We start from the raw sequence: 17,909 nt of genomic DNA, 5'->3' as shown, positions 1-17,909 counted from the left end.
AGAGCTCAGGCTAGGAAAGGTCTCTGAATGACAAGATGAGGCCAGTGAGCAGCCTGAGCAAACAGCCTCATTCCAGCAGCAGAGAGAGCCACAGCTGCTGAAGGACAGGAGACCTGGGCTGCCTCCCCTGCCTTGGGCTATGCTTATTACCAGGAGCATGCAATGCCATGTGCTCCAAGAGCTGTATTTTGCCCCATCAACAACCCCTGAAAGCCAACAGCTTTTCCCATTCTGCAACTAGGTCCTGATCAAATTCCTCCAAAAATATTTAATGGTTGGATTCAATGACCTTAGAGACTCACTGATCTTTTCCAATCTGTGATTCTGTATGAAGGTGGGTGCTTCAAAGTCAGGCTTTTCTCCTCAGCTAAACCATACCTGACCTGTCCAGGAGCACTTTCCCTTTTTTCTCCCTAGTTTTTTTAAGCTCTGGGGTAGAACATGAGTGAGTTTTATCTTCTGCTATGTGTCTTTGCCGGAGAAATCCAGAAACAGCCAGAAATGTTTTACAAGCTTATCAAAGGCAATAACTGTTCTCTGCTTGAGTGAAGAGGCTTTCACAGGAGTTTGGCTGCACTGATGGGGAACTAGCTCCACAATACAGGCGTGGTCCCCGAGCTTTACCCGTAGCTGTGGGAAACGACCTCACATGCTGCCAAGTTCAGGCTGTGCAGAGACGGCGAAGGCACCACCGCATCGCAGGGTGCGAGGAGCCGGCGGGAGCAGGGGGCTCCCGCGGAATACAAATTCCACTGAGAAGCCAAATCCTGCAGCTTCAGCAGAAAAGTTTGGGAAACTGTTAGGAAGGGCACGCCACGGGAGCTGCGGTGTTGCCAGTTGGAAGCCGCAAATAAGGCAAGCAACGAGTTGATTTACTGTGATGGCCAGCATTCTGGGCCACACTCCGGTGTGTGGCGGGAGGGGACGATGCTGTCGGCTTTGTCAGCCACAGAGATTTGACCCAGTGCTGGGAGGCTGAAAGTGCTCTGCGTCTATTGTAGATACAGCTATATGTATAATATGGCCAAGCTAGCCTGAGCTTTGGCATCTCTAGTCCATGCTCCACCACACTGGGCTTTGAGACAGGGTTTGTCATTTCTGCCTCTTCGGGAAGTTTGGGACTGGAAAGAAAGTTTAAAAAAAAGACATTTTTTTCATGCAAAGGGGAATAGGCTGAAAAAATCAAGATCAGAAAGTCAAAAGGCCATGCAAGAGGCTAAACCGGCAGGTACTACCTCTCCAGGGGACGTGGCATTTTTGCTTGGTGCTGTTCCTGCTGAGCCTGGAGCTCAAGGGGCTGGTCCTCAGCTCGTGGCAGCTCTGCCCAGCCCAGCACAGGTGCCAGCTGTCCTCCTTGCCCTCTGTCCCAGTGTCAGCGCTGAGGTGGCTGTGCTCCAGCAGCTGCATGGCACCACCAAACCCTGCCTCCAGCTGCAGAGCCACCACCCTCCCTCGTCACAGCCACCTCTCCCTGCCCCCGGGTGGCTCCGACTTCCCGGGAATGCTGTGGGGTGCTGCGGTCTCCCAGCAGGCAAGAATCCGCATGCCAGACCCTTTGGAGAGCTCATCCCTGAGGGAGAAACGCCCCAAAAGCTGGCATGGCAAAGCAAGAGCTGGTTCAGGCAGCCTGCAGGGCTGTGGGAGCACCACCCTGTGCCCCTGCTTGCCTGGGGTCCCTCTTTTAGGGACTTCCCATGAGGAATGCAGTTATCCCAGCCAGTGATTACGGGCAGAGAATGCCTGCAGTCCCCACCACGCCCCAGCAGCCCCTCACAGCCCTAGGACCAAGGCTGCGCTGTCTGCCCTGCAGGGCTGGGCACAGCAGCACCCTTGCTGCTACAGACAATTTTTTACCTGCCCAGCAGCAGCACTACCTTGCAACAGGCATTAAAATCCTGACTTCTCAAGTGAATGACAGCTCCAGGATCGGGCTGTAGCTTCTTGGGTCTCCCCTACCGTGTGTTGGTTGCAACTCTGTGGGACAGTAGATTTCATCTGACTGTCTGGGAAGTGGGGACACAAAGCCACCGAGGTGGAAACACGACAGCTTGTCAGGAAATAAGCACAGGACTTTTTTCCGGAGATGGAAGTTTGATGAGATCAGCTCATGAATTCATCCAAAGGCACAGAGCAACTTCTGCATTTTTTAGAGTCCTGGAAGATTAGAAGCTCCCATAAACTTTAATGAGATACTTCTGCAAAACCATTAGTAGACGCTGTTGAAAAGCAAATTATAGCCATTTATGGGGACCTGAGAAACTCCCGCAGCTATTCACTCAACGAGAGCTGGCAAAGCAGCTTTCCTTTCAAATTTCATAGTCCCCTTTGTCAAGAACTTCTCCTTTCTCTTGTCAGGCTTTAATTAAATTTGCCCAGAATGGATACATTTTTCCTCCCAAGCCACTTGTCCAGGGGCCAGCCTGGAGCTGGATTCAGCCAGGCAGATCACCCGCTGCACTCCAGGCACCATAATTCCCTGGGGAAAACCACGGTCCTGAACAAACCCAGGCCTCACCTGATGTCTGAAAGGATGATGTACCAGGTGGCCTCCAGGAACCCCAAATGATGGGCAATTGGAACTTTTAAAGCTAATTTGGCAAGATTCCTGATCTGATCAGAAGAGAGGTGGATATGGCTTTTGAACATATCAAATGGCTTTTAATGCCTTTAATGAAACCTGGGGAGAGAGTAAATTTCTTAGCTGCTTGACTGACCTTTTTAAAAAAGGCACAATACATCTCAGCCTTTCCCAGAGAAGAGAGCAACTCCAGCATGTCACCCTTCACCTTCAAGATTTGTCTGCAGGGCTGTGTCATTACTGCAGCTAATTAGAGACTTCAAGCTGATTATGAGAATTGCAGTAAGTGGAGTTACAAAATCCCTGGGCCTGATACTCCTTAATACAAAAGCCACTTTACACTGACCCAGCCTTAAAATACCCTGTGATGATGCAAAGTGCTCTTAAAGCAATTGGGATCTCCACATGCATTCCGAGGGACTGGCACACATCGCAGACCACCAGCAGACGAGGCTGATGGGGCTCTCAAAGGCCCCATCTGCCCCCAGGGTGAAATGAAAGTGTCTTTCTGGTCAAAGGGAGTCAGGTCTTTCACCACAAACTAAAACAAAACAAAATATATTCAGCAACTACCTGAAGAGCTGACTGATATCGACCCAATAAAAGCAGAATAAAAATGTTGCTGAGTCCATTTGCAGGTACGTCTGGGGGTGTCTTAACCTTAAGAAGCCAGTAAAACTTCCCCTCTGAGTCGACTCTGACGAATTTGCATCATTGAACTCTCCCTAAACTTCAGATGTATTTTGAACTGGGTACAAACCTGGAAAGAAGAGCTCAAGTTTTCCATATTAGTGATACTGAGAAAGGAAAGGATCATCCTGTGTTGTTTTCAAATAACTCAAAGCAATAGATTGTCCACAGAACAACTGTTGAACCTAAAGTGCCAGGGATGCACCTGTGGCCTGGAAGTGACCATTTGGGTAACAAGGTGCCAGTGCATGGCCCTAACAGGGAAGAGCCACCCTCCTCACAACAGGGGGGATCCTACCAGCCCCAGCAGCCCCATCCTCACGCCTTGGGATCTCCCAGAAGCTGCCAGTGCTGTGTACCAGGGCAGAGGACTGCACACACGTGGCCACGATATTTGCAGAGAAAGGAAGCTGCAAGGGAAGCCTTATCTCTGGGCTAAGCACAGCTCCAAAAATATGACAGCATATCATGAGGCCCATGACCCCAGTCACCAGATGTAAGGTTACTGCCGTGGTGACATTTGGATTACAGCATCATCTATCACAGTGTTGAGTCAGCAAATAAATGCAGCCAATGGTTTACATTTCCCTGCCGATAAAATAATGCAGGAAAAGCATTTTGCTGCCAAGTGTGTGCCATCCAACCCCAGCCCCCCCTGGGCCCGTGGGGCAGGGAGGGAGGGAGGGAGGGAGCTGGGGTCTCTGAACATGCGGGAATGACACCTCTACTCACCCTGAGCACCTCGAGGTCCTGAGTACCAGCATCAGGGTGGCACAGGAGCTTACACAGAAGAGCCAAACTACTGCATTCCCTCCCACTCACTTCCCAGGGCAGATCAGCCCTGTCCTGTGCAGAGGCAGCTCTTGCCCCTTGGAAGTAACCTCTGATACATAAAGGAATGTGAAAATCCAGACAAACCAGTATCCCCAGCTGGCAGTATCGGGGACCTCGACCCTGATGGAATGGCTGGTGGAAACTGGGGCTCCATCTCCTTCAGACCGGGCGTCCTGCTCTTTCCAGCGCCAGCGCTTCGGGCAAGGGGAAACCTCCGTGGTCACCTTTGCTCAATGGCAGATAAAAATCTTAGGAAGGACTTTTCTCCTGCAGTGGGAGGTTCTGCTGGGGAATGGGTATGAGCTGTGGGATAACACAGTGCCAGCCCCACACCCAGTGGGTTAGTGGAGGAATGGGATCAGCCTCGCTCCCTACATAGGCAAAACCAGGGCTTTATTGATGCCAGGGCTTTCAAAGGAAAAATTATGGTTAAGTGGGATGAAGAGTTGAGAAGCAACCTGTTTTTGCATGGAGGGAAGAGATGCTTGTGTATAAATAAACACATTTATGTATGTGTACAAACATTTTCCAATTTAAATAAAAATACATGTTTACATGGCTTAACAATCTCATATTAAAACAAATAAAAAGATGTAAAGATTTCTTCATGTCCTGAAACCTTCCTGTTGCCCTCACCTGCCCAAATATTTGATCCAGAAGAAATGTTCCAGGAGAGAGAGACAGAGTACGCCAAAGGACAGGCACAGCTGGATCTTGGAACACTTTTGGATCATGTCCTGGTCACAGCCAATACAAAAGAAGCACGTTGACAGACCTTCCTGCAATCACTTTGGTGACCTGTAGTTTCCTACTTTCTCACATTCATCCCTCACTTTTCTTCCTAGGACTTCTGTCTGCAGATATTTCCCACTCTAAACCTAATTCTTCCCTAACCACTGTCTTCTGCCATGATGTTTTCTCCCGCTTTCCTTCTGTTTCCCTCGGGTAGCTCCATCCTTTTCAGCTGCAATGCCTCTTCCCTCTCTGTTCCCTCTGTACCAGCTAGAAGGATGATGGTCCTGAACCCCTTTCTTGTCCCAGATGGAGGAGGATCATTTTGGACCATGAACAGCTCAGGGAGCACTTCCAGGTTTGCTGTATCTTTGTAGGAAGGCTGTCCCTAGCAAGCTGGACCTCAACTCAGCTATCTACCCCTCTGCTTTATGAAGAGCAGTGTGTCTAAATTCAAATCCATGTTTTTCCCATACATGAGGTGCTCAGAGCCTGATCTGGGATTTCTTCTAAAATAAGGACCCAGCTGCTTCTTTCTGATCCAGCTCCTCTGAAGCTCAGGAGGGCTTAGATGGAGAGTCCTCATCAAACCAAATCCAGAGACATCCAGCCATGTGCGAGTTAGCAAGCAGAGAACACGGAAACAGAATTTAAATTATCAGGGCTGTACCTTCCACTGTTGTAAATCCTGCAGTTCTGCTGTGATTACGTCTGCAGCACGGGGAGTGGATCACTCATGACTTCAGCACAGCCCTTCAAAGCATCCCAGCCCACAGCTCGGCTGGTGACCTTCCTCCAGGGCAGCTGGGATGTGCCTGGGGGCTAAGGAATGAATGTGTTTACAACTTGCTCTTTGCGACTTGGCCCCCAGCACCAAAAAAACCATCTCAAATGCACGTTCCCAGCTTGGACAGGATGATTGTGGAGCTGTGTCTAACAAAAGCATGAGGAAAAGGAGCTGCAGAAATACTCTACAACAGCTTCTGGTTTCCCAAGGCGAGGCGATGCAAGCTGCCAGCTCCCCTTGACAAGAAAATGTCTTTGCAGGAGGAACCACTCCATCAACCCAATCTGGACCCAAAATTCCAGGAGGAAAAAGTCCAAAACCTCTACCCTGGACCCACAGGCTGTTTTTACACCAGCATATACTAACTCACACTGCAGAGGTGGCCAGGGATATTCCCAAATGATCACCCCTGTAGTTATGTCATACCACAGCCACGACAGTTTCAGCCAGGCCAACCCACCCTGTCCCAAACCATTCCCAGCACCCCTTCTAGCTCTGTGATGGGAAAAGGGGTGTCTGAGTAGAGAGGGCATCTTGCATAGGGAAGAGATCCCTGGTGCCTTTGGTGGGGGCACCTAAGGAGAAAGGCAGACATGGCTGGAACTGCCACAGAGAGAAACATGCTTTGAAAAGAGTCATCTGCAAGTGCCAAGGTGGAGCAGAAGCAAAGTGAGAAAAGAGGCGTTTTTCTCTCTGGCTCAATTGTACCTTTGCATTTGCTCTCACAAGTGCACCAGCACCCAGCTGAGCTGCCATGGAGGAGCCAGCACGGAGGAAAACCAAGCAAATCTCTTCTCCAATAAACCCTGTTCAGAGCAGAGCTGCCACTGTGAATGCATATAAATAATAGTAAACCAGCATGGGAAAAATATCTGTGGTTGCCAGGCAAATTAATGTCCCAGCATAAACAGCAAATATAAATTAGCTGAGGGTGCACACACAGGAACACAGCCTTTGTGGGGCCATGGGATGCTTCAGAGCTAAACACCAGGCAAGGCAGCAATACTTGTTGTTAGAAAAACTGGGCTGGGAATGAGGGGTTCTGGCATGGGAGGAGTTTAGCGGTGCATGGCTCCCATTAAATCTTTCCCACGTGTTTTAGGTGGAGCTGTAGCTAGCTGGGCTGCTCTGTACCTTTCTCTCAAGCATGTAATAAGGTAATGTCTTGTAATTCCTCATGCACAGCTTTCCACATCTTCCAGGTCAATCCAGCACTCCCGTTTTGCTCTCCTGGAGCAGGCTCTGGCTGTGTCCCCTGTGGTGTTTTGAGGCCAGGCTGGTCCCATGAGGAGATGGTTAAAAGGCACCAGAAATAGCAGGGGCTGTTGAAAAGGCAGCTCTGTGCTGGGAAGGCTGCAGACGGACTTCAGGAAGGGAGGGAAAGCTCCATTACAATCCTGGCATTGATGGTCCCTCCTGCTGAGTGCTCCTTTCATAGCTGGCTGCAGAGAAGGGAGACAGGGAAGGCTTACTGAGCCATCCCACATCCCAGTCCCACCAGCTCCTGTGGCATTGGTCTTCTTGTACCCCTTTCAGGTGGGGAGGAGAAGACAATTCTGCTTTTTTTCCCCCTTAAAAATACATCCTTGTTGGACTCAGCAGCGTGCTAGGACTTCAGTGGAATATTTTCAGTGGCTGTGAGTTGTCCTGTGGTTAAATAACAAACACAGCAGTAAAACACCAGTACATTTTCCTAGTGGAGGAGACAGAGCATCTATTGTCATCAGTCCTTAAGAAGTGCTATTCTTATTTGTGGTCCCTGACCTCCTTTGTTATCCAATTGTCTGTTCCCCAAATGCTTTGTTGGGAGCAGATGCCAAATATGTGCCATTAATTCTTACCATATATTGTTCTTTTGATATTCCGCAGTTGCTGTCAATGAAATGAGAAGTGGAAATTAGCTGGCCAATGCTATTCAGCTAAAGAGATTTCATTTCCTAATCCTCTGAAGAAGGGTATAAGCAGGCGACTGTACTCATAAGAGCAACATTTGGACTGAAGCTGTAAAAGTGGATCCTTCCTAATTAATTCTGTGCCTAAGTGTTAAATGGAAAAATGCACGGAAGAAATTGAACACCAAGAGGAATTTAAGTTTTAAAATGCTGCGATGATTAAAACTCTACATTGCCTCCCTGAATTGTACAATCATAGAATATCCTGTGTTGGAAGGAACCCACAAGGACCAAGGAGTCCAATGCTTCCTTCCAATAATTCTAACAGGAATTTTTCTGTAAAATACAATTTTTTTCTGAGACTGACTTGTAAATTTGGACTTTAATGAGACCCACTACAGGATTCACCATTTTCATGGGAAATTATGGGGCTAGGCATGTCTGGACTTTAAAGTACCCACAGAAAACTGCAAGGAACGCTAACCAAAATCTACTCCACAGGGGCACACATCCAGCTGGTATTAAAGAACTGTGTGCTGCTACCAAGGGGCAGCAATCCCTGATGAAGCAAATAAACCCATCTGTAGTGTCCTGCATCCCAGTTCAATGACAGCACACGTGTTTGACTATGCAGAGACAGAATTTGGCATTTCACTACCATCACATGGAAAACAACTTTAGTATGATAATTGTGTTGATGCCAAATCCAGACAGAGGGTGACTTGTGTTTAATTTTCCCAGTATAACTCAGCAAACTTCTATCCACGAGGCTCCACATGACTTTTTTCATTAAGCTGTACAGCATGTACCAAGCCCCCTGTCTTTAAGGTGACATTTCAAACCCCTGTGGAGGAGGGACAGTTGTCAGGGCTGTGATTAAAATAGATCCTTGTTTGTTGGCGTGATTTTTCCTCAGCTCCCGGGAGATGTGGCAGTGAGCCCTGCCACCTCTCCCAAAATGAGAGATGACCCAGATGGAGGCACATATAACATCCTGCTGCATGCTCTCTTCCAACCTGCCCTTGTTTGCACTCACTATTTGGGCTGGTGATCACCTGCAATCGCCTTTCCACCTTTTCATTGCACAGGAAGCAGGCAGGAGTGTCCGGCAGGTTGGCACAGCCCTTCCACCTGCCGCGGGCAAACCCAAAGACCTGGTACCACACAAGGCCAAGTGCAGTGGTTTCATGGGAGCACCAAGAGCAATAATTCAAGGTCCTAAGGGTGCATTTGTTTGTGTTTACGCAGTTCAATGTCTTTTGGAGGACTGCAAGGATTTGTAGGGAACCTCAGAGGCTGACGTCCCACAGCGTGTCCATTACTTGGCGCAGCCCTGGTGGTGAACTCAGCTATAAATAGAGCTGAGCCTCCAAGGCTGAGCCCACTTAAGCTGCTCTAATGCAACACCTGCTAATCACTGGCCCCGGGGTGAGACAGGCATGTGGAGCTGCCCTGCCAGAGTGGGTTCCCAGAACTAATGCTGGAAGACAAACCATTTTCCAACGTCACTTTTTCAAACAGAATGAAAGGGATGAGGCGGAGCAGCTGTGGCATTTGTCACATTGGACACTGAGACCTTGAAGATGCTCACATGCTGGCAGAGGCAAGGCAGAGAAGACAGGAATTTTGCAGGGGAAAATGAGGCAAAACGATTTAGTGACTCTCAACCATCTTCTTGAAAAAGCTCTATAAGAAACTCCAGCTATTTGCTGAATTAGAGCTGGAAAAACAATGTAAATTCCCTTAAAGCAACAATCCAGGATGTGTCCCACACTGTGGAGTGGATTGCTCCTGCGCTATAAACTTAAAGGACAGACTTTGTTGCCACCCTTCTCCATAGATGCTTTTTCACCAAATCTCACTTTGACTTTGGTCAGCTCCTGACAGGGATGTGACATCTACCATTGTCCAGACCTCCTCAGCTTGCAGTTGCCCAAGTGTCTCAAATCTCCTCTTTTTTATCTCGTCATGTATCCCCATTGGGTCAACAGCTTCCTTGGAGAACAAGCTATAAAAATACCATCTCCTTTCTAACATTATGTCTTCCACCTGTCACCCACTCCTTTTCTAAATCCTCAAAAGTCAGGACCAGTATTTTTGGCTGAGGTGGCAGCAGACAAGACCCGTGACTCCGTCACACGTCTCCTCTGAAGGTGAGAGCTGACGAGGGCTGGGCAAATGCCAGCGCTGGAAACCAAGGTTGGCTCAGCCCCAGCTGATCTGCCTGTCCCAGATGGCCATGGATGACTACGTCTGCCCATCACCTGGCAGCCCTGCAGAGTGGAAGGCCAGGTGAAATAAACACAAATCAGCTTAAATATTGCTTTAGAAATTCATTAGGTAGTTAGGAAGAGTGGGTTTTTTGATTTTTGCAACCAGGGAAATTCCTGGTTTTTCTTCAAATCCAGCTCATTATAAAGTGGGACAACAGCAGAGAAAGCAAAACTCACTTTTGTTAGTGATTTTTCTAGGAACAGCAGCTCCCAGATTAACTGAGTTTCTGTTATCAAAGGGACTTTGATAAGTTTAAGGTTTCATTCTGAGTGGCACCAGGGCAGTGTGTGTACACTGTGAACAGAGGACGCGCTCCCCAGCTCCGGCTTGTGCCAGAGGGCTGGAAAACTCCCGGTGATTAAATATTAACATTTATTGCAGTGCCTCCACTTTGTTCTAGATCCAAAGCAAGCTCTTTCTCCCAGGAATGTGGTGGTTGTGGTGAGCTGAGCAATGTGGGAGCTCAGTTATTATACACGGTACTGATCACGAATAAAACCTTCAGTGGGGCTGAATCCATCCTACCATTTTGGGTGGGGTCATTAGCTACAGAAATAACATAACAACATCTAATCTACCCTTGCAGCTCTGATTTAACCTTGAGATTGGTTTGTATGCTTTTTTTAATTACAGTTCTCTTCTGTCTGCTCTCTGGCTGCTTGGGAAAAGTTGTTATGTGTCTTTGAATGAAACTCTCCAGGCAGAGAGACCCAAACCATTCCTTTCTCCCGAGCTGGCGTGATTTCCCTTAGAACTCTTACAAAGTGCTTCATTGGAGCATCACTTCCAGTTTTATGTATAGCAAATAAAATCTGGGTTCACCTGTGAAATGGTCACTTCTTAAATGATGCAAATTTGGAATCAAGTCATAAAAAACAGGAGAAAGCCACATAAAAAGGAAGGGCTGGTAGATACTGGATGCATTCATAGTTAAGGCCTTTCTATCTTATGATCTTCTTCTCATTCCTCTGCTCTGATGAAAATTGATGACCACTTCAAGTGCTCCAATGTAGTGGCAATTATACAGCTACAAAGAGAGAGGATGTTAAAATAATTATTGAGGGAAAACAAGCAGAGCAGGATTGTGCAAATTCACCTCACAACCCTGTTATATCTTCCATGGCGTGACAAGACAGAGGTGGGGATGGTGTGGAGTAATAATTTGCTTTGTCCTTTCCCCCCTCATGTAAATGTAATAAATCTCTGAAAAACCTGTGCTCATGTGTAAAATCTAACACAAATGTGTTCACCCCAGGGAGTCTGGAAGGGAAACAGTGGTTTGGCCAGAGTTTGTATTTATGCTATTGATTCTGTCAAAGCTGCATAAATGGAAGAGAAGCCTTTCAGTCTGAGTACCAAAGTGCAGCCTCCGTTTGATATAATGAGCACACGTTTTCTGGAACTGTGGTACCCTGGGAGCTGCCTCCTTCCCAGACTTCTGGCAGGTCAGCTCATGGGCTCGGATGACCCTGCCTAAAGGATGGTGGCCTGAAAGGCATTGCAACATTGTGCTTTTGTGTACCCAGTGTACCTACCACAGCAGGATATGAGTCAGGAGAGAAGGTGAGGCACGTCCTGATTGCTCCACGTTAGTTAGGTGTTCAAGAGCATGATCTGCCTTAGAAAAGCAAGGGTAGAATATCACATGGGAACAGCATGGATGGCTTGAAGCTACTTTCTCCAGCTCAGACTCTTGCCTCTTCCTGCATTGTCTTTTTGCTGCAGGTGGGGGTTTGGCTGGGTTTCCAAGCAAGCCACAGCCCCGGGGTTGCTGCAGGACACACCAGGCATTCATGTCTCAGAGAAGGATCCAGCTGGCATCTGCTGACCTCCAGCGCCTCTGCACACCTGGATGGAACTGGCCATTAGATACTGCTGGCTGGCTGCTGAAACTGTGCCCAAAAATGGAAGAAATGCCTGTCCCCTGCCCCTCCAGACTCTCACCTTGAGCTGTGCTGGACCCCTGCTAGGTCCAGAGGAGGACCTCGCTGCAGAAAGGGCTGTGTGGGAATAAGGACAAGAGCCTTCTCCAGCACAGAGGGTCCCTACAGACCCCAGGTGCTCCTTACTGAACCAAAAGAGCTGGCTCAGTGGGGATGAAAGGAACATCCTCTTTCATAGAATTTTGGGAAAGTTTCGTAAGCCCTGCCCCAACTCTGTGTCATTTCCAAGTGCAGGCTCTCCTGCTGTCACTGCCTCAGTCTTGCTTTTTAACCTGCACAATTTCCTCCTCAGCCTGCCCTGCAATCTCCATTGCTGGCTTTTGCCCAGACTCCTCCATGTGAGTGTCGATTGGAGTTGTCCAAGCAACACTTTTCCCTCTGTCTCTGCTCCCGTGCTGTGACTCCAGTGAGGCAAGGCACTACAACCCAGCCCCCCAGCCATGCTGGCTGCCATCTGCACCCTACTTCTTTCCTGGCTGATCTCGTTTGCCTTGCCAGCGCCCAAACAAACACAGCGGAGGCACTGCACGACAGGGACATTTCCCCTGCCACGTGCTCCCGCAGCTGTCTCCTTGTGGCCTTTGCTGGGGCTTGGTGGCCACCAGCCTCCCTCAGAGGTGTGCTGGGTGTGATGCCACTGCTGCTCATCTCACACCTGCCGGGTGGGTCATAAGTGGGCCAGGTCATAAGAGGGACATCATCCACCTGACACCTCCACATTCTGACCTCTTGTCTGTCCTACTTCCATCTCCCACTAGCACCTTGTATCCCATCTCATCGTCTGCTTTCTCCTTACCACAGGGCTAATTCATCCTCCTCCTCCATTCCCCTAAATTCTCTCTATTTCTGTCCATATTCCCCTTCTCCCAGATTTGGTAGCTTTTGGGATTATCCCTCAGACCAGCGTGGGTCTCTTCTGGCTCCTCTCATTTGTGCTTAATCAGCTCCTCCTAAGCTGAAGTGATGTCCTCATCCTCCTGGCCAGGTTGTCTTTCTAACAGTGTCACATATTTCTTTTCTGTGTCACCTCTCTTTGGGGTTCAGCTAGTGTTTTTGTGAGCTTCAGTCACTGGTTTCTTTGAACCATCTACTTGTTTTCTCCCATCTCTTGAAATCCACACTGCTAATTGCTGTTTCTGACTAGCTTCCTTCACTTTGCTTTCAAGAAGTTTGTTAACCTGTGCTACAGCCAAAAGCATGCCTTCTGTTGAGACAAAAACCAGGGAATTAATGAGCTCACACACACAAGGTTATTCTTATCACATTCTAAGATGGGGGGGAAAAAAGAACAGACCTTTTATCTGGAGTAAATGAAAGAGGATCAATGCAAAAAGACACGATGCAAGAAGAAAAGGAAGGGTGCTACAACCAAAAATGGGGGGTGTCATTACAGATAAGTTGTTTGGACAGTACAGTGTTACCTACTGGAAAGGCGAAAAGTATCTTAAGACAAAGCTCATGAACTAACCAGGGGAAGATAAAAACTCGTCATGATGAAAAATACCAGGTGCTATCAATAGCATATAATGGACTGAAAAATACGTGGGAAAAGCAACATTGATTTTGTGTCTGGCCCCGCTTTTATCAAGGTCCATAACCAAACCCAGTCAAAATCAATAGCAGAAGTGGCTGGGAAACCACAGGGCAGGTTTGATCAGGTTGCATCTCTATGGCTTTGATTTTCAGGTTTTGAGTCACTCAAACTGCATTTCTTGACCTTTTTCAGTTCGACACTCTTAAAAAATATATCCAGGAGTCCCTTTGTGCCGTGACACCCCAATGTTTGCCTTGCCAGTGAAATAAAAAAAAAACAAACAAAAAACAAGACAAACATTGAGTAATCATTTATTTTTTTTTACAGCTCCTTTTTATTTAGTTGTTTGCCTGAGGATGTACGTGATTTGGGTTTTTGTACTCACTTCCCTGACCTTTCCCTCCTGCTTCCCAGCAGTGCTGCCACAATCTCAGGCAGAGGAGCACCACGTAGGAGCCACGTGAGTCAGGTCACAGATTATTTGCTCAGGTATCACTCCCTTTGCCAAGAGACATTTTACCCCTGGGTAGGTGTGGGCTTCATCACCTGCTCTGTGAACACACCATGAACCAGGTGACTCATGACATGAAAGAAGTGTTTGCAGTAAGAGTTGGGAACGTGGCAGCCCTTCTCTCATGGATGAAGTGTTTGGGGATTTTATGACTCGTACTTTTCACAGTAAGGAAAACTTTGCAGGCAATATTTCTGACCATTTTTCCCCCTGTAGAATTCAAGCAGTTTTTCCATGATTATCTGTGTTGATGAATGTGTCAAGGGAACACATCTCTGGGATGTTTCAAGAGGGGCAAGTGTCAACTCCCAGAGGTTTGGCAGTGTCACTGGTAGCCGGGCATTTGGAAGAGGAGCTGCAATAACCCCTTGGCTGTGGAGTACCTCCCCACAGCTGATACGGGACAGCAGTAAATTTGTGTGCCCCCTTCAGCTCCCTGTATTCCCTGTCAGCAATTTCCATGCCAAGAGCTAAGATAAGCCCACTTATCCTGTGGCCAAGGTCATTACCCGGGTTACAAGACCAGATTGAAGGACCACAGACTTTGAGCAGAGGTTACTCTGAGCCTTGTCTCAATGCAGGTAGCATTTGGAGAGACCTTCCAGTAGGTTTTTTTTTTTTTGTCTGTTTGACAGCCTTTCCTTCTGTTGACTCCTCTAGTCTGGAAGGGAAAACAACCAGTGCTGAAGAGCACCACCATCAGCCAAACCCTGTCTCCTGTTTTAGCCTAACAGCCTCATTCAATTAATAGCAGGAAGGGTGGCAGGCCCGATAGTCAAGTGTAAATGTAGAAACTCTGAGGCACTTTATTTTCCCCCCCACTCACCAAAAAGAAATGAAATCCCTGGGGTTTTATACCATAATCAAATGTTTCTCTGTGCACTAAAATGAAGCATGCCATTTCTGTGCTTGGGTGAAAAGAAAGGAAAGGCTGGTTTCACTGGTTGGGCTTTTGGTTTTGTCTACCAAACAGCTCAGAGCTTCACAAAGGGCTCTTGCTTCTGCTGTCCTCTCTGCCCGAGGACAGGGCTGCTCAGAAAAAGGCACAAATTCTGCATATTTTGGGACACAAAGGGAACTCCTACTAATCTCACCTTGTAGAAATAACCTTACAGCAGCAAGAACTGGTGCCCTCAAGACCCATTTGCTGTCATCTCCATAAGGAGTTAATTTGCCTTAATTAGCCCTAATTAGCCCTTTTGCTCTCTGGATGAAAAGACCAGGAACGAGGATGGACACTTTCTGTGTCAAAATGATCACTTTTGGGGAAGTTACTGTTTGGCCAAGAAGCATCATTTCTCTAGATCACTTCTGTGCCTCTGTCTGGCAAGCACACTGAGAACAGCAGAGCCGTGGGACCAGAGAAGGACAAGGAAAATGGAACATCTGCTTTCCTCTACACCTACATTGCACCTACTCCAGCTAGTGGTCCTAGGGAGACTGGGAAAGATTGGATCTTTTTCTCTCCAAACGGAAGGGGAGCACTGTTTCTAGCATAAGCCAAAAAACCACATTCACCACTAAAAATTAAAGAAAAAAAAAAAAAAAAGGAAAAATAAAAAGAGTCAGAACTTCATGCCCAGCCCAGCAGAGATGTGTCTTCTACTGTGGCTTCCCTCCAAGTCGTCCCCAAGGCCGTGCAGCTGCCCTGTGGGGACACCTCGTGGCTCAAGTGGCACCTTTGGTTTGCCTTAAGGGATCACCTCTTCATTGCACCACGATCTGTGCAAAGTATTTTAGCTGCTAATGCGACAGCTGGGAGGAGAGACATGAAGTAAAATTTGGAGGTAGGAACTACAGGGGGCAGGTCTAGACCAACTCTTTTAGCGATTTTTTAGCATCTAGTGAAATTATAAGTGGCTGAGTTTGAACCCCCCACCCTTTCAGATGCCCTTGACCAGCAGTGCTTGGCTGCTGTCCTCTCCTGCTGGCCACGAACGGCAGCCCAGCCCCACAGAGGGCAGCGGATGGAGGCACTGCGCAGGTGCTGCCAGGGGTTCACTCATGCGGATCTGGTTTGTGACGGCTGAGATCAAACACTTCACCAGATTTCACTGTTACCAGCCTGGGCACTAACAAGAAATTTAATTTACCCCATGTCTAGTTTCAGAGTGATGCAGCCAGACAGGAGTACAGCATACAAGGAGCTGGTATTACTTATTTCTCTGTTTGTGCAACATGCAGAGGAATGGCCTGGCACTTGCCAAGAAAATCCAACCTCATCTCCTTTGGCTTTGCAGAGAGAAATGGGAATGGCTGGTAACCCTGTTTGGCTCCTCCTTGCTCCAGATATTTTCATTCAGTGGTATCAACAAGCCCTAAACCCACAGAGGTGGCCTCTGGCTCATCTCCTTCATCTCTCCTCAGGAAAGCAGAGCTCCTGGTTCTCAGGAGAGGCAGATATTTATCGTGCTCTGCTCTGCACCAGCACCAGACCACACCAAAGAGAAGTAGAGAAGTTACCAAACAATGTTTGAGTTTCTCGTGATGGTATTTCATAACAAGGATTTATGCTTTTCTCTTGAAAGCCCACAAAAGTAGCACAGCCATCTTCACCTGGACTTAGCTTCTCCAGTTAGAAGTTAATGGGTCAGGATTACTTGTCTTGTGGTTTGCTTGCTGATGAAGAGATGGCTGAGTTTCCTGCTCCACTTTCCTCTCAGGCCAGTGTCATCTTGGTGCATAGCCATCCCACCTTCTCCAAAGCACTTGCAAGGGAAACTCTGACCTTGCCCTGAACAGCATCCTCCAGCCAGGGCTTTCAACTCCATTTGCAAATATCTGCTACAAGAAGCTGAGGGGAAAAGACAGGTCATCTGGCTGTTGTGGGCTCCTGCAGAGCCAACAGCAGAACTTGTTTTCTGAATTTATAACTTGACCTCAAGTGCGGTATCTGCTGGGGAATGGAAGAGAGGGAGGGGCACCAGCAAGGGTAGCACCAAGTGCATCCAAAGGTTATTCTCCTTGTCTTGGAGAAGTCACCTTTCATGTAGACATCTCAATGGCATGGAGACAGGTGTCCACACTGGTGGGAACGTGGGTATTTCACCAAAACCTTCCCTCTCCTGTCCAAGAGTTTCCTGAGCCCCCAGCCCCTTGCAGAATGGGACTTGTTTGCTTTCGCATGGACAGGTATTTATTCTCCAGGCTCACAGGTTGAGGGGAAAAGTTCTCCCAGTGTGACTCCCTCTCTGCTAGCTCCATCTGGAGGCTCGAAGAAAACTTGCATGGTAAAATTATTTTTATTTATTTTACTATTTATTTAGGATTTAAGGTGGTCTTAGCATTGATGGTTAGCAGAGCTGAAAAAAGAAAGCATCTGTGCAATTAAGTTTTTACTAACAAATAATTAAAGATTCTGTAAAACCAAAACAATTTCTGGCTAGAAGACTGCATCTCTAGCTGTTCACTTTTCTATTTACCTGCAGTTACAGTGTTTTATTTTAAGCAGCTGACTGCTCAGCCTCTGTTCTAATTCAGCAGCATTTATCATGCAGCTATGCAAAGCTGCCACTTGAAGAGCTGTTGGAATGGGTTTTTTAAAAAAACCCATGACATCCTAAACTTAAAATATCTGCTCTTTAAGCTGCAAATAGTTACATTTATGTAACTTCCTCTTTTATTATGTAACTTCCTCTTTTATTACTACTGAGGTGTAGCTATCCTCTAGGACTTGCTATTTGGAATTCAAAATGTATCTATAAACATAAAAAAGACCCCAAACTACATGAAATGAGGTGGGTGGGGGGGGTGGAGGGGAAAGAGGGAAAAAAAGAAGTAATTCTAATAAACTTATCCAGGACATCTTTTCTCTGTTTTGCAAATCCAGTGCTCTGAAAGCACTTGCCTGAGAAGTTCTCTTGGCTTCCCTTGAGGAAAGTGAGATTCAAACCTATTGATTTGATATGATGTGATGCCTTATATCTCCAGCCAGGGGCGAAGCTCTGTGGTGAGCATCAGTATAATGTTGATTTAGATTCATTTGTTAGATCTGGAGTTTCCAGCTTCACCTGAGTTACTGTAAGAAATAGCAGGAACAGCTGTACTGGGAGAAGAATGATGATGCAAGACAAACTTGGAATCAGTTTTTTGTTAATTTTGGGAAAAGCTTTATTTCTTCTCCCTCTCAAAAGA

The sequence above is a fragment of the Corvus kubaryi genome, unplaced genomic scaffold, assembly GCF_017639235.1.
Source record: "Corvus kubaryi isolate FWS band 111438036 unplaced genomic scaffold, C.kubaryi_AGA036_p1.0 37386, whole genome shotgun sequence".
Classification (NCBI taxonomy): Eukaryota; Metazoa; Chordata; class Aves; order Passeriformes; family Corvidae; genus Corvus; species Corvus kubaryi.
The sequence above is the reverse complement of the archived record's forward strand: the minus strand, read 5'-3'. Positions refer to the sequence as shown.